The sequence below is a fragment of the Leptinotarsa decemlineata genome, unplaced genomic scaffold (assembly GCF_025532065.1).
Source record: "Leptinotarsa decemlineata unplaced genomic scaffold, Ldec_3_MD MMD2_P_RNA_scaffold_4, whole genome shotgun sequence".
Lineage (NCBI taxonomy): Eukaryota > Metazoa > Arthropoda > Insecta > Coleoptera > Chrysomelidae > Leptinotarsa > Leptinotarsa decemlineata.
The window spans coordinates 1,174,356-1,192,457 of NW_027412531.1; the positions used below are offsets into that span (position 1 = coordinate 1,174,356).

At 35.1% G+C, this 18,102-nt stretch overlaps 1 long non-coding RNA gene across 1 annotated transcript; it reads left to right on the forward strand.

The window, feature by feature from the left end:
- The first annotated feature begins 14,438 nt into the window (after positions 1–14,438).
- Positions 14,439–17,687, forward strand: LOC141487542 (uncharacterized). The gene is made up of 2 exons (XR_012468430.1): positions 14,439–16,516; positions 17,578–17,687. It is a non-coding gene; the product is annotated as an uncharacterized lncRNA (long non-coding RNA).
- Positions 17,688–18,102: the final 415 nt, after the last annotated feature.

Consider the following 18,102-nt stretch of genomic DNA (forward strand, 5'->3'; position numbering starts at 1 on the left):
AATAATCAAATTATATATAATTATTTTTTAAGATATATTCCAAATTCAACCCCGAAATTACTTAATATATTTCGTGACATAAAAAGTATTAGAATTTGTACCAAGATTCATAAAACAATTTCAACCTTATATTCTAAAATCAAAACCCCTCTTAGCAACAAAGAAAAATCTAATGTTATATATAGTATTCCATGTTCTTCTTGTAATTCAATTTACATTGGTGAGACCAGTCGATCTATCTGGAAGAATCACTTCACATTAAAGTGACTACAGACTAAACAAACGTTCCTGTGGACTAGCTGAACATGTTATCTCTTCAGATCATGTTATGGATTATCAAAATACTAAAATTTCAACAGTTGAAAATAAAAAATTCAAAAGGCTTTTTCTAGAAATGGTTCACATAAGTAAACATAATAATAATTTAAACAAAAAATCAGAAATACAAAATTTAAGTCAAATTTACAATTATATTTTAACTTTTGATAAATAAAATTGAACAAATAATTTCAATATCATATTACTAATAATTTTTCACTCACTGTATGTGTTAATATTATAATAATCACATTTTCTCTGGACCATTTTCTCTGGTCAAATTTTGCATTTGACTTTTCGTTTTATGTTTGGATTTATATGCCTTTTTTATATTTTATACTAACTTTGGTGAGTTTTTGTAACATATCTATTGCTGTATAATGTTCACATGATCTTTATTTTGTAGATATTCTTGATAAAGGAGAAAAATATACTTTCCGAAAACAGTATAGTATATGAACCAGGAATCCAACCACCATCAATCGACTAAGGGAGGAATCATCGAGACTCTACTAGACCGTGCTTTCGAGCTCTGTAATACAACGGAAGGTCTCGGAGAGGAACTAGGCGTCATCAAAAATTACCTTTGACGAAATGGTCAGCTAGAACTCCACAAGGAAGAGAAGCCGCCACAACCAGTACTTGTGTTTCTCTACATAGGAGATTTGTCGGACAGGATAAGAAGGATTGGATCTAAGTTCAACATCAGAACCTGTTTCAGATCTGGGAGCACCCTCCGTACCAGCCTCACGAAAACCACCGAATGCAGATTGCGATTCCAAGAATTTTATTTACCGGATACCCTGCGAGTGCGGAGAATCATACATCGGTGAAACTAAGAGGCCATTGAAAGTTTGCATTGCTCACACAGCGAGGAGAAACCAGCAGATCAGAAATAGCAAAGCATTTTTGGACTCATCAACGAAACATCAAGTGGTGTCAAGCTGAAATCATCCACAAGAAGGAACACTGGTTTAGGAGTAATTTCAAAGAAGTCGCGTATATGTTGTCCAACAACGTATTGAGCCAAGCTAGCATAGAGATACACAACATATGGAAACCTCTAATCAAGCGGAAAACGGTCAGCTTTAGCTGAAACCAGTGAAGCGGAGGGGATAGATAAGCACTCAAATTACTTAAATATAGTCAGATATCTGAGGAATCAGTCCAGTTATCATCCGAAGACGATTGTTGATACTAACAATCGAAACGTCGTGAAGTAATTTCGTTTGGAGTCGTTCAATTTTCATTTCCTGTTGAAAATTTTTTGATTGTTGCTTGTATTTTATTCCATTGTAATTTCGGCTTTTTTGTCCAATATAGTTGTCATTTTTCAGCCAGACTTTTTAATTTCTTACAGATTTTTTTAGGGATTTCAAATCAATTTTTATCTTATGAGACAATGGAACTCCGAACTGATGAAATGCGTCATGAAACATTGTCAACCACCTTCAAACAATATTTGAGGAATTATGAAACTTGACGAGACGATTGCAACTCGCCTTGAAAATTTTCAATGACGAGAGACAAGTTGGTATGAAAATAGGAAGAGTTCTGTTTTTGTTAGCCACAAGAAAATGAACGTAATATTTCATCACATGTTTGCTGTATTTGATATGGTTCGAAAGATTGATTTGTTTGTAATTTACATATAATCAATCTCGTGTAAGTCAACGAGTTCTCTCTGAAAATAGTCATATGATATTTTCTCTCGAAATGAATAGATAAGATACTAATTGACTCTCAAAATCACACAATGACTTTGAAAAATATTGTAAATAGAGAACAATAGATAGATAAAAGTTTATTGATTAGACACCAATTAAACATTGGACTGACAAGTCAAAATACCACAGGTGCATTTTGCTTATTGCTGAAATGAAATATGAAAATTAATAATGTCCGTGAAATATAAGAATACTTATATAAAACTATCCAATAGAAATTAAAATCGTCAAGAGGACTCTGACACCACATCGTGAATTCCTTAATATAATAGAATGCATTCAGGAGCAGAAAAGATTTCAGTTTGGACTTGAATCTGAACAGGTTCGACTGGTTTTTCAATTCATGGGGTTGAATAACTTTTTTCGAAATCAATTGCCCTAACACCAAACTGATATTTTTGCACTCGACGCGCGTTTCGCCAACAAAGTTAGCATCCTCAGGAGAAGAAAATTGATACCTAGTCTAGTCTGGTTAGTAAAATGTATTACCTGAGGTTGTATACCAGAAGTCCAATATGGAATTTCTCGGTAATTAACTACCTGCAGTTCTTAGTAATTATTCTCTTCCTAACAAAAGATTAAAAAGCGGGCTAAACGGGATGGGTCCCTTATCGTCATTCATGCTGTTTTTACATTTTGCTACTTCTAGATTCTCACATGCATCGAGTAGCCTGGTGTCATGCACATGCCTAACCAGTTTCAGATTGTTTTCACCAATTCTGTGGTCCTTATCTAGAGCATGTTGGGCGACACTGGATTTGTCTATCCTTCCATATTTCATATGTGCACAATGCTCCTTGAAGCGGGTTTTAATCGGTCGTCGGCTCTGACCGATGTATTTGCTGTTGTAATCTTGACAACTGATTTCGTAAATCCTCGACCTTTCTGTGTGTTCTAGTCTATCTTTTGGATTACCAAGAAGCTGTTGCAATTTATGAGAAGTTTTATATGCAACTTTCATATTCATATCGAATATCTGTTGAAGCCCTCTCGTGTATTGAGGTTCATATGGGATTTCGATCCGCCAGTGGGAGGATTGAAACGCCAAGTTATTCTACTGAAAGTGGACAATTTCAATATTTCGTAGATTTGGAAAAGCTGAATACACTCAATTGAATTAATGAAGCGAAAATCGAAAGCGCTTTGCAATAATTTTAAAAATTATACACTTTAATACAAATAACCTCTTCGATTTATTGATTTAATATTTCGTTCCAATCTAAACTCTTCAACATATTGATTCGCGCCTACAAAATTACTTCCTTTATCGGATTAAATGATTGAGATTCTTTCCCTTCTAGCAATAAATCTCCTTGAAGCAAATGAAAAATCTTTTTTGGAAAGTGATTTCACTACTTCAAAATGACACGCCCTGTACAATGCGCATGTAAAATTAACAATAAACGCTTTCTCTCTACTTCTTAAACAAAAAGAAGACCTGCTAAATCTATTCCAGTCACCTCAAAAGCAGCTGAATTGCTTATTCTGTCCTTGGGTAGACGAGCAAAAGGAGTTTCAAGGGATCTAGTTTTGAATTTTTTGCATGTTACACATTTTGAAACAACATTCTTCACCATCTTTCTACCTTCCATGATCCAAAATTTTTGTTTCAATTTTACCAAAACTGTTTGAACACCAGCATGAAATAAAAGTGTGTGTTGTTCCGATATCAATCGTTCTACTAATTCATGTTTGTAGGGTAACAAAATAGAAAACTTGAAATTGTCTTCCTCTCCCTCATAAACAAGTTTGGTTCCAACTCTCAATAATCCATTCTCATCTTGAAATATTTGAAAATTGATATCATTTCTCTCACGGAAACTTTCACTTTGTATTACTTTGATGAGTCGTAATTTTGCAGATTCATACCTTTCATAGGTCAACTCCGATTCATACTTCATTATACCTTGGTGTATCCTTTCATAAAACCTCATTATACATGCTACCATTCTCACATTTTTTGAATACTGGGAGAAATATTGAAATATTGTAGAGCTCAATTTTTTCTGAAACAACTATTCAAAAATTCATTTTCTTGCCTCATTCTATGCCTCCTTCTCAGAAAACTGATAATTCATAGATGGGCCATAATTCAATCTCTCCATTCAACCACTTAGGACCATTCCACCATTGAGTTCCTAATAATTCTGCAGGACTACATCCTCTCGATGGCAGATCTGCTACATTTTGATTACCTTTACAAAATTCTATCTATTCATATCACTATTTGCACGAATTTCAGTGACTCTATCCGAAACAAATGTATTTCAATTCGAATTAGTTTTGATCCATGTCTTAATTGGAGCTATTCTAGATTTAGCCTGTAGTAAGTGATCTCACAAATCCCTTTCCTTCAACTCTGATGAAAATACATGCAGCAAACGATAACTTACTCGCGTCAGTAAATACATGTAATGAAACATGTTCAAATTGTTCAAAACTATTTTCTTTGGTTATGCAACGGGTGATGTGACAGAGTTTTAATAAGTGAACTCGACTCAACCAATTTTTGAAGCCCAACTAATTTTGAGTTTCCATGCTAAGTTTCCGTGCTAAAATTACTATTATTTCCATTGTGCATAAAAGTAGTCGAAAGTTCATTTTTTCAAATGAAACCCCCAGTTATTACTCGATGAATTGAAAGATGGTGAAAAATGCCTCAGGATGATATGCATGTCCCTATACCTAAATCGTCAAGTTTTCTCAATAAAGCCGTTTATGTGAAAAAATAGTTATTCACGTTTTACCTACAAGTATTGAAAGTGGCATTTTATTCTGTGAGTGGGGATTATTGCAAAACGAGCGTCAGCAAGTGGAGCAAACTCACGAGCAAAATAAAATCACTTTTGACATGTATCATACAATTTTTTTTGTATAACGTTACTGCTGATAATAAAAAAATCATAGGGTCCATCTTTGGATTACAAGGCATATGTTACAACTACCTACATACATAGGTGTTCTGATTGAAGTGTTTCTATCAAAGAGATTTTCAATAACAGTTGTACAAAAAATAATTTTTAAAGAATTTGATTTCTAGGTAGCCGTGGAAATATTAAGCTTATGACATTTTTGTGACTTTTATAAGTAATTGATAAATGGTTATTGACGGTGTTTCAAAAAATCGCCAAAAATGAATGCAAATATTGATTATTCAAACGAAGTTCTCATGGAATTATTTATTATACACGGACAGTGTGGTCAAATCATTGCCAGAACTTGTAGAAAATTCAACCAAATGTATCCTGAATTAACACCAATGAACGAGAACAAGTTTGTAAGATTACAAAATAATTTCCTTAAATATGTCTCCATGATAAAAGCGCCTTCAAGATTACCAAAACCTGTTACTTCAAATTTGGACAATACTGTTAACGTTTTGGCATATTTTTATGCATATCCTGAAGCTTTCATTCGCAGTGCAGAAAAAGATTTAGGTGTGTCACATGCTTCAGTACAACGAATTTTGAAAAATCACGGAATGCATCCGTATAAATTCACCAAAGTTCAAGCTCTAAAAGCAGAAGACTTCGAACGTAGAATACATTTTTGTGAATCCCTTTTGATTCATACACAGGAAGATCGGGAATTTTTGTCAAAAATAATTTGGAGCGACGAATCAAAATTTACGAGGGATGGTATTTTCAATAGAAGGAATGAACATTTTTGGGCTGATCATAATCCTCATGTTACAAAAAAAATGTGTTTTCAAAAAAAATTAGACCTGAATGTTTTCTGTATTCTGAAGAACAATAAAATTAGCTTTTTTATTTATGAAGACACACTGAATGCAGAGAGATAACTCCAAATATTAAGGACGACTGTAACCGATTTTCTTGAAAATTTGCCTTTAGAGGAATATAGGAATCCGTGGTTTCAACTGAACGGAGCGCCAGCTCATTCCACACAGGAAGTTTCCAGGAAACTTGACGAACTCTTCGACGATCGTTGGTTTTGGCGTTTAGGGCCGTGGGATGGGCCACCGAGATCACCCGATCTCACGCCACTTGATTTTTTTATGGGGTGTTTCGAAAGAAAGGGTATACAGTACTTCAGTGCCTACCAAATAAGAATTGCGATGGCGAATAGTGCGGAGTATTGAAGATCTGGATCACCAGGAAATTGGAAAAGCAACTACAAGTCGCGTACAAAAAACATTATAATGTGTTCAGAATGTAATGGACAACATTTTCAGCATTTATTGTGAAAATGTGATATTTTGTTCACAAATTTGTTATTTTGAATCATCCTATTCTGTTATTGTCTGTACTTTCACATGTTTTAGCACACAAAATCTGACTTTTTACCTAGAAATGACTGATTTTTTGTACAGTTGTTCCCTGGAAACTTTGAGCCATAGTTGAGGAAATTATTTTTTAACCTTACAAACTTCCTCTCGTTCATTGGTGTCAATTCAGGATACATTTGGTTGAATTTTTCACAAGTTCTGACAATGATTTGATCACTTTGTTCATGTGTATAATAAATAATTTCATAAGAACTTCGTTTGAATAATCTATATTTGCATTCATTTTGGAAGATGATTCGAAACACCGTCGATAACTCTTTGTAAATTACTTATAGAAGTAACCGAACTGCTATAAGCTTGATAATTCCACTGCTACCTAAATCCAAATTCTAAAAAAAATAATGTTTCTAGAAGAAGCAACTTTATTGGGAAAACTTGACGATTTAGGTATAGGGACATGATATATCATCTTGAAGCATTTTTCACCATCTTTCAATTCACCAAGTAATATATAGGGGTTTTTTTTTGATAAAATGAACTTTTGACTACTTTTATGCACAATGGAAATTATCAGAATATCAACTTTTCATGAATTGAGGGTACTGATGTACTTAATTTCAATTAAGGCTATGTTTTGGACCATATTTAGCACAATTTATTTTTTATCTCGAAGACAGATAGAGATAGGTATAGGACATTATCAACAAAAGAGTATAAAAATACCAGAGCGATTCCAAAAATGTATTAATATATGGGGTGTTCCATTGAAAAAAATAAAGTTGCTAGGACTTTTTGATGGAAGTGGCAACGCCGCAATGCTGAAAATATTTTAGATCGATAAAACAGGTAAGGAAATGTGAGAGATGAAATTTTCAGGAAAATTATGCTTTGCGTTTTCCAGAAACGTCTAACCTACCATCGACCGTGAGTCACGCTGTATAATCTGAACGCTTCAAACCATTTATGTCACGAAAAATTGTATCTCGTTCAAAATCCCGAAATAATTCAAGAACAGATACAATATTAGTATTAGTAGGCATCTCATTGATGTCCTCCCCAAAAATCTTTTTGTGATTGTATATCCAAGCCCTTAAATCAAATTGTGTCATATCCATGATACATTTGGACTCAATGATACATTTTTCTAACTCGTCTCGATTGTTAACACTTGTGACGCAATTATCAATATAGAATGATTCTTTGAGCTTATCTGCAATACACTTGAAAGACTGAGAAACTTTATTCAAATGATATTTAATAGTGGCCGCTAACAAAAAAGGGATCGATAAGACACCAAATACTACTCTTGTATGACGATATTGGACAATTCCAGTACGAGATTGATCTTTCCACCATGAAAACTTTAAAAAATGACTATCTTTGGGTGCCATACTGATCTGGAGGAATGCTCTTTTTATATCTGAAATTACTCCAATTGATCCTACTCTGAACTTCATGATAATATTGGGTATCACCTCTATTAAATTTGTTCCCTTTTCTAAATAATCGTTTAATGACATACCATCACGAATTATTTTCGCCAAAGCATCAAAAACTGGCCTGATCTTTGTTGTACTACTAGAATCTTTGAATACAGGGTGATGCGGTAGAAAATGACCTGAAATATTTCTATCATCGTTTCGAACCTCTTCAATTATCCCTGAAGTTTTCCAGTCTTCCAAAATCTCACTATATTCTACAAATTGATTGCTACTGATTAAATTCTCAGTTGTAAAAATGAGTATTTTTTCCGCGGATTCCCTATAACCTAGCAATTTTGGACCATCCTCTACCCAAGGAAGTTCAACTGCATATCGGTTACTAATATTACGACAAATCGATTTATTAAACCGTCTTATTGTTTCAGCATCTACGACGTATTTACTTTTGACAGCTTTAGGATCCCGAATTCACAGAATATCCAAACTCCATAAACTGGCTATGTTTATGTCATCAAAACTACATAGTGTATCGAAAATATCATTATTGCTTTGACATTTTCCCAAAAGTGTCCACCCTAAACGAGTTTCTATGGCAACCAAATCATTATCTACATTTTCTAGCCTTCCTGTCAACAATTTTCCATAAATATCTGTACCTAAAAGTAAGCTGATCTCAGTAGATTCAATACAAGAATCAGAAACAACTATATTTTCATTTCTCAACTCACGATTAATATCAATATTATGGAAACGTAGAGAATAATTACATATTTTTGTTTGTTCAAGAGCTTTAACTTTACAGCAAAATGTACTACTTAAGTTATGAATTTATATTTCGTATAGAGTATGAATTTTGGGCTTCAACTGTACTCCCCCAAAAACAATCTGTATAATGTTCTCATACCCTATTTTTTCAAAACCTAAATTTACAGCGCACTCTGTCAAAACATAAGATCGTTGAGATGGTGAATCCAATAAAGCTCTGACAACTTTAGAGCCATGTTCACCGGCAATCCTTATAAAAACAGTTTGCAATAAAGTACCAATACTGTCATTACCGAATAAAACATTTTCATTATTCTGTTCACTATTAGAAACTGAATTTTCATTTAATTTCATATCAGATTTTGTAGCCAACTCAGCATAAAGAATAGGATAATGTTTTTTGCTACAAACTATACATTTAACAATGGTTTTACAATTTTTGATGGTGAGCAAAGCAAGGCAAGCAAAGCAAGCATTCTTTTTGGTGACGATATCTTTTCTTTTAGTGAAAGTGAATGAACGGGCTTTAAAAAAATCTCAACTTGAATGTGATTTACTATCGCAGAATTTGCATTGAAAAATCTTTTTGTTACCCCTTTATCCAGTTGAGAGAATCGTGGCTGCTGTATACAATTCAGAATCACTTTGATTTTGATGTGTTACCTTATGTGAAACTCTGTCGATTATTTGACCTCTCAAACCATATTTTGGATCCTTTCCAGAAACAAAACTGTTCCTGGCCAAGCGTATACGCTCTTCACTTTCTACTTCATTCTCGAAAAAATCTAATAACATTTGTAAATGATTGGTAGAGTGATCATTGGAAGAATGAGAAATACTGCTTGATTCCCCTTTTATTACCCTTTTGTGTCTCTCCCACACCCTCAATATGTCATCAGGAAGAGCAGATTCAAGTAAAGGGTATAACATAGAAGCATATTTGTTACAAGTAACCCCCAAAGATTCAAGAGCCCTCAACTGTGTTTCTAAAGAATCATATAAAACCATCAGTGGCATACCTGATTTCTCAATATTAGCTTGTTTCAAAACTAAATTGAGCAATTCCCTCACATACCTCTATCAAAAACTCATCTCTGGCGAATCTAATCTCGAGCTGATCAATGACATTTTTATAGTTAGCCCCTGATGGTGGGAAACTGGATCCATGGCTTGCAGAAGGTATTGAAATGTATCATCCTGTTCAATGTCTTCGTCCTCGTCTATCTTACGGAACTGACCCCAAAATCCCATCCATTGTTTAACATCTCCATTGAATTTTTTCAAATCTAGTTTTGGTAATAGGAACCTTCGTTTTATATCTGGAGGGTTTCTCTTTGATTGCTTTTCGTATCCTCTTGCCTTGGTGAATTCGTCAACGTGTAATCACTTTTGGATCTATAATGTATTAATTGCTCTCTGTAGATCTTTATTTTTCTGAATTCTTCATTGATTATGGCATCTTCTCGGAAACCAATGAAGTTTTAATCACTGAATCAAGTTCAAATATTCGTTCAGCTTCATCCTCTAACTGTCCCAGCAAAGTTGAAATGTCGTACTGCTCAATTTCTGGACTGCTGAGCTCTTTTTCCAAGTCATCACAAATACCGGTAAACATTTTTCTTAACAACTCTCGTTTTCTCTTGGCTGAGGAAGGACTCTCCATACCTAGTCCTGTCACGGTCGCCAATTAATGTTATGGAGTGATCTCAAGAAAGAATGGGTATTTTCTTTTGTGACTTTTTTGAAAACGTGTATTGACAATTCTATAACATTTCATCTGACAGTAGTTATCAACATAAAAATAAACTATATCTAGATCTACAAGGTATTTCAGAACAAATAAAACAAAACTTCTCTCTTCTCTATCCACAACATATACTATAAAAGAGTATCCAAGAATTTTCTCGTAAACTAAGTAGTTTAAGAATCATTGTCGAAACAAATGGTCTTTTTCGTTCCTTCGGATGCATGAAATTTTCATTGATTTCATTCTTGGTATAAAATAATTCCTCGAGTGACATTGTGATAGAAAATCTGACTGATGGAAATTATATTTTACGACCTTTCGAGTTATAAATTGAAAAATTATTATCATAGATTCATCTGAGAAATTGGGGATTTTTTGTTACATTAAAGTTATTTTTGTTACTTATCTTCAAGTACCCAAATAAGTACCTACAGGTGCTCGAAAAGAAGATAAGAAGCCTTCAATCAAGTCTTAGTCTTGATTTTCGGAATCACAATTCTCAAGGATTCTTCAAATGTTGTTTTGACATGTTTCATAACAAACGTCTTGTTTCTATGTACAACGAAACCCTTCATTTGAGTCAAAATAAGTTCATTAAGATTGAGTAAGCAATGATAAGGAAGCAGAAGCTATCTTGTCGACTACATATTTCGTGAAACGAGCTGTATTTGAACGTACTATGGAAAATTGTTTTTTTTCAACATACTTTCATCGAATAGTACGATTTTTTCGTTGAAGCAACTCTATGATATACACTTTTTTTCAGTTAATACTTGGCCAATTTTTGTGAAATGATAACATCACCGTTCGCCATAATCATTCAACTCAAACATCAATGAACCGTCCTCAACAAAATCATCAACAAATGTCACTTTCCTTTTTCGGAAGGCGACTTCAATCCGGTAGACCAGTTTTCTGAAAGTTGCACGTAAACTACAAGTTTACGTTAAACACAATATCAACCTCACTATGGGAATAATATCTCTGCAATGACCCATTAGATATTAATTTGATGTGTGCTGTAGGAAAAAACCCATTTATCCAATAAGATGCAATATTCGTTTATATTGAAAACGATCCCCTGGTTTAGCAACCTATAATTTGTTTCCGAATTTTGTGATTTCGTTATGATTTACCACAGTTGGATCTTTCGAGTCGTTTCATCACCTGAGGTGGCGTGCGTTGGGTATTTTGTCAGGAACACTTGTTGAAATTGAATACTTGATTTATTTATTGACATACAGTTGATGCTGTTATAACATTTTGATCTGGAATATCAAGTCTCTGCAAGGCCTGTAAGGAAGCCTATTAGACATCGTAGTTCATCCCTACTGTAGTCCAACAACTGTTTGGAATCAAGCTTCGAAAGGTGGATAAACGCCTTGAAGTGAGCCAATCCTGGAAGTTTCTGCCAGAAGTCCATACATCTTCTTGCCATCCAAGTATTCAATGTTTGAATTTCATTAGTTCGGACTTCCATTGTCTACTATGATTTAAAATCCCTGAAACAACCAAAAAAGTATAATTGAAAATGAATAGCTGGAAATAACAATTATATTAACCAAAATAAACCTGAAATGAAATAATGGTGAAATAAAATACAAGTAAAAATAGAACAATTGAATAAATAAAAATAAAGAAATGAAAAAAGAAAATGAAAATAAAAAGTGGAGAGATTCCAAGTCAGGTTAGTTCACGACGTTTTGATTGTTAGTATCTACAATCGTCTTCGGGTGATGACTGCTGAAATCGCCAATCCCAGGAGAGAGAACTAAACGCATATTGGAACGCGCCAGCCGAGCACTGATAAGGTCTCAAATCAATTATCACCGTTGGAAGAGGTCAACTTTGTTGCAGGATGCCACGGAACGATTTGAAGAGATGAGAAGGGAGACATCGGAAGATGATCATGGACCAATCTTTGCCTAGATTGAAAGCACGTGCTTGAAGATCCGTCAAGACATGGAGATTACCAACAACAGAAAGTGGGGAAAGTTAGTGAGGATACAATTCCCAAATACAGAACGAAAACAGGACAACTATGAAGCCGCCAACGTCATCAACATGAGTTTCCGCCCGCTCATGGGAATAGAGGAATCTTTGTTGAGAAAAGGTCTAAATTTCGCCATTACGCCAACATCTGTGCCCACTTTGGAGATAATTACTGCAGTGGAATCCAACAGTTCCCTTGTTGACCAGACCGAGGCAGAAGAGTTCAGATGGAAAATTAGAGAACAGCTGGATCGAGAACCAGTTCCAACATCTAACATCAGCAATGAAGAACGTGGAGCTCTGAACGGCCTACGTAGAAACAACATCATCAAGATCCTACCTGCAAATAAAGGAAACGCTACTTTGGTAATGGATACCGTTCTCTACGAACAGAAGATCGAAGAGGTTCTTCAGGAAGGGATGATATACAAAGATCGTACGGGACCATACTGCATCAATCGAAAGGAAGTTGTACCAGATTTTGAAAAAACACCAAGTCTATTTTCCGGACAAGGAAAGATCATCGCTAACACCGCACCACAGTGAGCCCCCTCACTTGTATGGTCCACCCAAAATCCACAAGAAGGACGTTTCGCTTAGACCGATCATCAGCTCCAGTGATTCGGCTACTCAAAACTTGTCTAGATTTTTACTTTCCTTAATACAACCATTACAAAGAAAAACATCGTCTTTTGTGAAGAATTCAGGGCATTTCGTCGAACTACTAGGGTCAATTGAGGTCACACAGGAAGATCAACTATTTAATTTTGACGTGGAAAGCCTTTACACCAACGTTCCGGTCGAAGAAGCACTCCAAATCATACAGAGAAAGCTATCCGAAGACGGGAACCTGAAAGAGAGAACAAAACTACCTATAGAAGTAATCATGGAATTACTAGGATGCTGTGTACGAAACTGTTATTTCCAACTGAAGGACGAATTCTTTACACAAGATGAAGGACTGCCAATGGGATCGCCACTTTCACCAGTCATAGCCAACATATATATGGGGTGGTTTGAAACTCTGGCCATTGAAGAAGCCCACAAGAAACCTTGAGTCTGGTTGAGATATGTTGACAACATCCATAATATGGTACCATGGGAATACTGAACTAGACGCCTTCCTGAAACACATCAATTACACAATGGAGAAGGAAATCCACAACGAATTGCCATTCTTAGACGTTTTGGTGAAGAGAACCGACACTAAGTGGGAAATATCTGTATACCGAAAACCCACTCATACGGGACAGTATCTGAACCACGAATCCAGCCACCATCAATCGACTAAAAGAGGAATCATCAAGACTCTATTAGACCGTGCTTTTGGGCTTTGTAATACGAAGGAAGGTCTCGAGAAGGAACTAGACATCATCAAAAATGATCTTCAACAGAATGGCTACTCCAAAGCGATGGTAGAAAAGACTTTGGCTAGAAGACAGCAGGAGTCTCGCAAGGAAGAGAAGCCGACACAACCAGTGCTTGCAGTTCCCTATATCAGAGGATTATCGGAGAGGATAAGAAAAATTGGTTCCAAGTACATCATCAGAACCTGCTTCAGATCCGGTAACACTATCCATAGCAGCCTCACGAAAACCAGTCTACCAAACACGGACTGCGATTCCAAGAATTGCATTTACCGGATACCCTGTGAGTGCGGAAAATCCTATATTGGTGAAACTAAGAGGCCATTGAATGTTCGCATTGCTGAGCACGAAAAACACACACAGCGAGGGGAAACCAGCAAATCAAGAATAGCAGACCATGTTTGGACCCATCAACACAACATCGAGTGGTCCCAAGCTGAGATCTTGCACGGAGAGGAACATTGGTTTAGGAGAAAATTCAAAGAAGCCGCATACATATTGTCTAACAACGTATTCAGCCAAGCCAGCGTAGAAATACGCAACATATGGAAACCCATCATCAAGCGAAAAATGGCCAACTCCCGCCAAAACGGTCATCTCCCACGGAACCAGTGAAGCGGAAAATGGAAAGCGGGGATAAGTGAAAGTACTCGAACGACCTATAAATAGTCATCTCTCGGAGGAATTAGTCCAGTCATCACCCGAAGATGATTGTAGATACTAACAATCGAAACGTCGTGAACCAACGTGACTTGAAATCTCTCCACTTTTTATTTTTTTTTTTATTTATTTATTTTCATTCATTCAATTGTTCTATTCTTACTGGTATTTTATTTCACTATTCTTTCATTACAGGTTTATTTTGCTTAATATAATTGTTATTTTCAGCTATTTATTTTTAATTATTCTTTTTTAGTTGTTTCAGGGATTTCAAATCATAGTAGACAATGGAAGTCCGAACTAGTGAAATTCATCATGAAACATTGTCAATGGTTGTTTGCCACAACCCAAAGCGATGCCAATGACAGGTTCTGGTCCAATGTAGCCGCTTGCAGCACCTTCTTTTGCAAGGGAGTCAGCAGCCTCATTACCTTCCAGGCCAGTATGGCCAGGAATCCAGACCAGAGACAATCTGTTAAGTCTTCCTATCGAGGAGAGTCATTTTTGGCAATTTGCTACCAATTTAGAGGTTGTACGGTAGGAGCCAAGCCAATAGCGTGAACTTCCGCTTGGAATACAGTCGCATAAGTTCCTAGGCAGAAACTGTCCTGGGTCTGCGACTAAAAAGACCTGCACCAGAACCGTAGAGGTGTTTTTGATCCTCCTGTGAACCAATAACTATCTGCTCTTAATTTTTCCATCTCCCGGATGATCCAGTCTTCTCTACCTGGGAATAGTACTTTATATGGCATTTCGCAGTTGACAGTTGGAAGCATAAAGTCAGAGGTCATTTCCAGAATGCTGGTACTTCTAGTGTCAAGCAACAGTCTGTTGCAGTCTGTATTCAACTGATTTGTGCAATTGGCAATGTGCACAAGTCTGTATGCAGTCCATCTAGCCTCTCCGTCCAGAAAAATGTGGAGAGGATCTCCATGGCCGCTGACGGTGTGGTACTGATGCCACCAGTTATACCCAGACAAGCCTGTCTCTGTAGGCCAGAGAGCTTTGCTTGGACCGGTTTCTGTGAAGGCTTCGGCCACCAAGCAACTGCACCATAAGTGATCATTGGTCTGACAACCATCACCTGAATTCATTGGTTTGTTTGGGACCCAAGCCCCAAGTTTCACAACAAATCCTTCGACATGTACATCTAGCTTTGTGTAAAACTGTTTCCAAATGAGCGTTCCAGGTGAGTCGTCCATCACGAACAATGTCAAGATATTTCACCTCCGTTCCAAATGGAATGACCTCATTATTGAGGGAAATCGACGTTAGATCGTCCAATTTTCCTCTCTTGGTGAAGGGGATTAACACAGTTTTGCTGGAGTTGACAGACATCTGCATCCTCAGATATTACAAGCTACCATTACCAACGTGGACCTTGCCAGGATGACAAGGTCATCTACATATTAATAATAATAATAATAATAATATGTTTATTTGTCAATTGTTCACATGCTAATTCACATCGATTATATTATATATAATATACAAATAAACACAAATAAACACCAACACCGAACATCGCGAAAGCAGAGCTTGTATGCGATGAAACTGTCAAAATTTTCGATTGAAAAATATACGTATTTTATGAAATAAACTATAGCAACAAACAAAAAAGAAATACAGAAGAAATAATCTAGACAGTAAATAAAACTTTTGTATGTAGTAGTTAATAAAAATAATAATAAACAAAAAGAACTACAAACCATTGCAAACAACAGGATTTGCCAATACAAAAAAAGAACAACATACCATGTTACTAGGACGTCAGGCTCTTAGTAACAAATTAATTTGATGTCGTTCGTCCAAAACGAATTTTTTAATTAATTTTTGAAATTTTTTAAAATGTTCTGCCTGTCGAATGGACTCCGAAAGTATATTATAGGCTCGACTAGCTGAATGCAAATGACTTCGATGACCAATTGTTTTGAGTGTCAGTTCTGTTTTGATAAATTTTTTTACTTTATTTCTAGTGTTATGTACGTGGTCTATATAATCGTGACGTTTATGTTTATATTGAAAATACACTAACTGTATGTAGTACAACTGACTAATATCAAATATTTTAGCCTCTTGATAAAGAAGGTTTGTAGGATACAACATGTCTCTTTTAAATATTATTTTTAGGAATCTTTTTTGTAGAGTCTCAAGTTTGGACAAATGACAGTTTGCGGCTCCACCCCATCCCAATATTCCGTAATTTAGCCTAGATTCAACCAGAGAGTAATATACAATCTTTATCACAGGTAAGTCTAAGTATCGGTTCAGAAAGTTTATTTTATATAGCATAGGCCTCAATGTTTTAATTACATTTTGTATATGTATATTCCATTTCATAATATCGTCAATTGTTATACCTAAATATTTTATATATCTAACTCTATTTATTTCTATTTTTTTATTGTTGACATGTAACTGTACAACATTAAAATCTGATAAACCATTTTCATAACAACTAAATGGAACAAAGCACGTTTTTGAGTAATTAACAGTTAATAAATTATAATCAAACCAGTCTATAATGTGAATAAAATCTTGATTAATTTTTTGTTGTAGGTCAGCCGATGACTCACTCTGATAAAAAACAGCCGTGTCATCTGCAAAACTAATAATGGAACCTTCAGTATTCAAGGTAAGTACATGATTAATATAAATGGTGAACAGAGTAGGCCCTAGAACCGTACCTTGCGGCACACCATATGTTATTAAATTTTCTTCACCTAATTTATCATTTATTTTGACTTTTTGCTTTCTTCCAGCTAAATAGCTCACCATCAAATTATAAACACTGCCCCTGAAACCTAAATCCTGCAAAGTTTCCAACATCCTATTATGAGACACTGTGTCAAATGCCTTTGCAACATCCAAGAAAATGCATAACGATTTTTGTTTGTATCTAGTGGTTTATAAATTTTGCTTGTCAGAAAAGAGATTGCATCTTGTGTTGACCTATCTTCCCTGAACCCAAATTGATGTTCTGATATTAAATTGTATTCATTTAAGTATTTTGTTATACGAATTTTCAAAATTTTTTCAAATATTTTTGCAAAGTTAGAAATCAGGGAGATAGGTCTATAATTGGAAACTTCAGTTTTACTTCCTTTTTTATGTAATGGGACTACAATTGATAATTTAAAACAAGAAGGGTATACACCTTTATAAATAATATTGTTTATTAAATAACACAGTGGTATTGCAATCTCATTTGCAATTTCCTTCAAACATTCTGCGGTAATTTCGTCGTAACCCGGTGATTTTTTGTTTTTTAAAGATTTTATGGTGTTAATAACTTCTTCTTCTGTTGCAGGTTCCAAGAAAATTGAATGGGGTAGTGATTTGTAAGAATGTTTACAATTTGAAGTCCGCGGTATTTTATTAGCAAGTTCTGGTCCTACATTGGAAAAATAGTTATTGAATTCCGTAGCTATTTCAAAAGAATCAGTGATAGAGTTTCCTCGAACATTATGTATTTCTGTTATACTGTTATTTGTTTCTGTTTTGCCTGTGAGTTCATTTACAGTGTTCCACAGAATTTTTGAATTTTTTGAATTTTGGTAGTAGTTACGTTTGGCTGTTCTGATCACTGTTGTCAAATTGTTTTTATAATTAATAAATTTATATTTTTTAAATAAATCATTTGGGTTTTTCTTATGTTCTTTATAAAGTGTGTCTTTCTTGTTTATAGATTTTACCAGACCATTTGTAATCCACTGTTTTCGATGTTTGTTTTTGGCATTTATTTTAATTTTTTGAGTATTAGTATCTATATTTGTTTTCACTACTTTCATAAGAGTTTCAGCTAATTTATTAGTATCTTGAATATCATAGAATG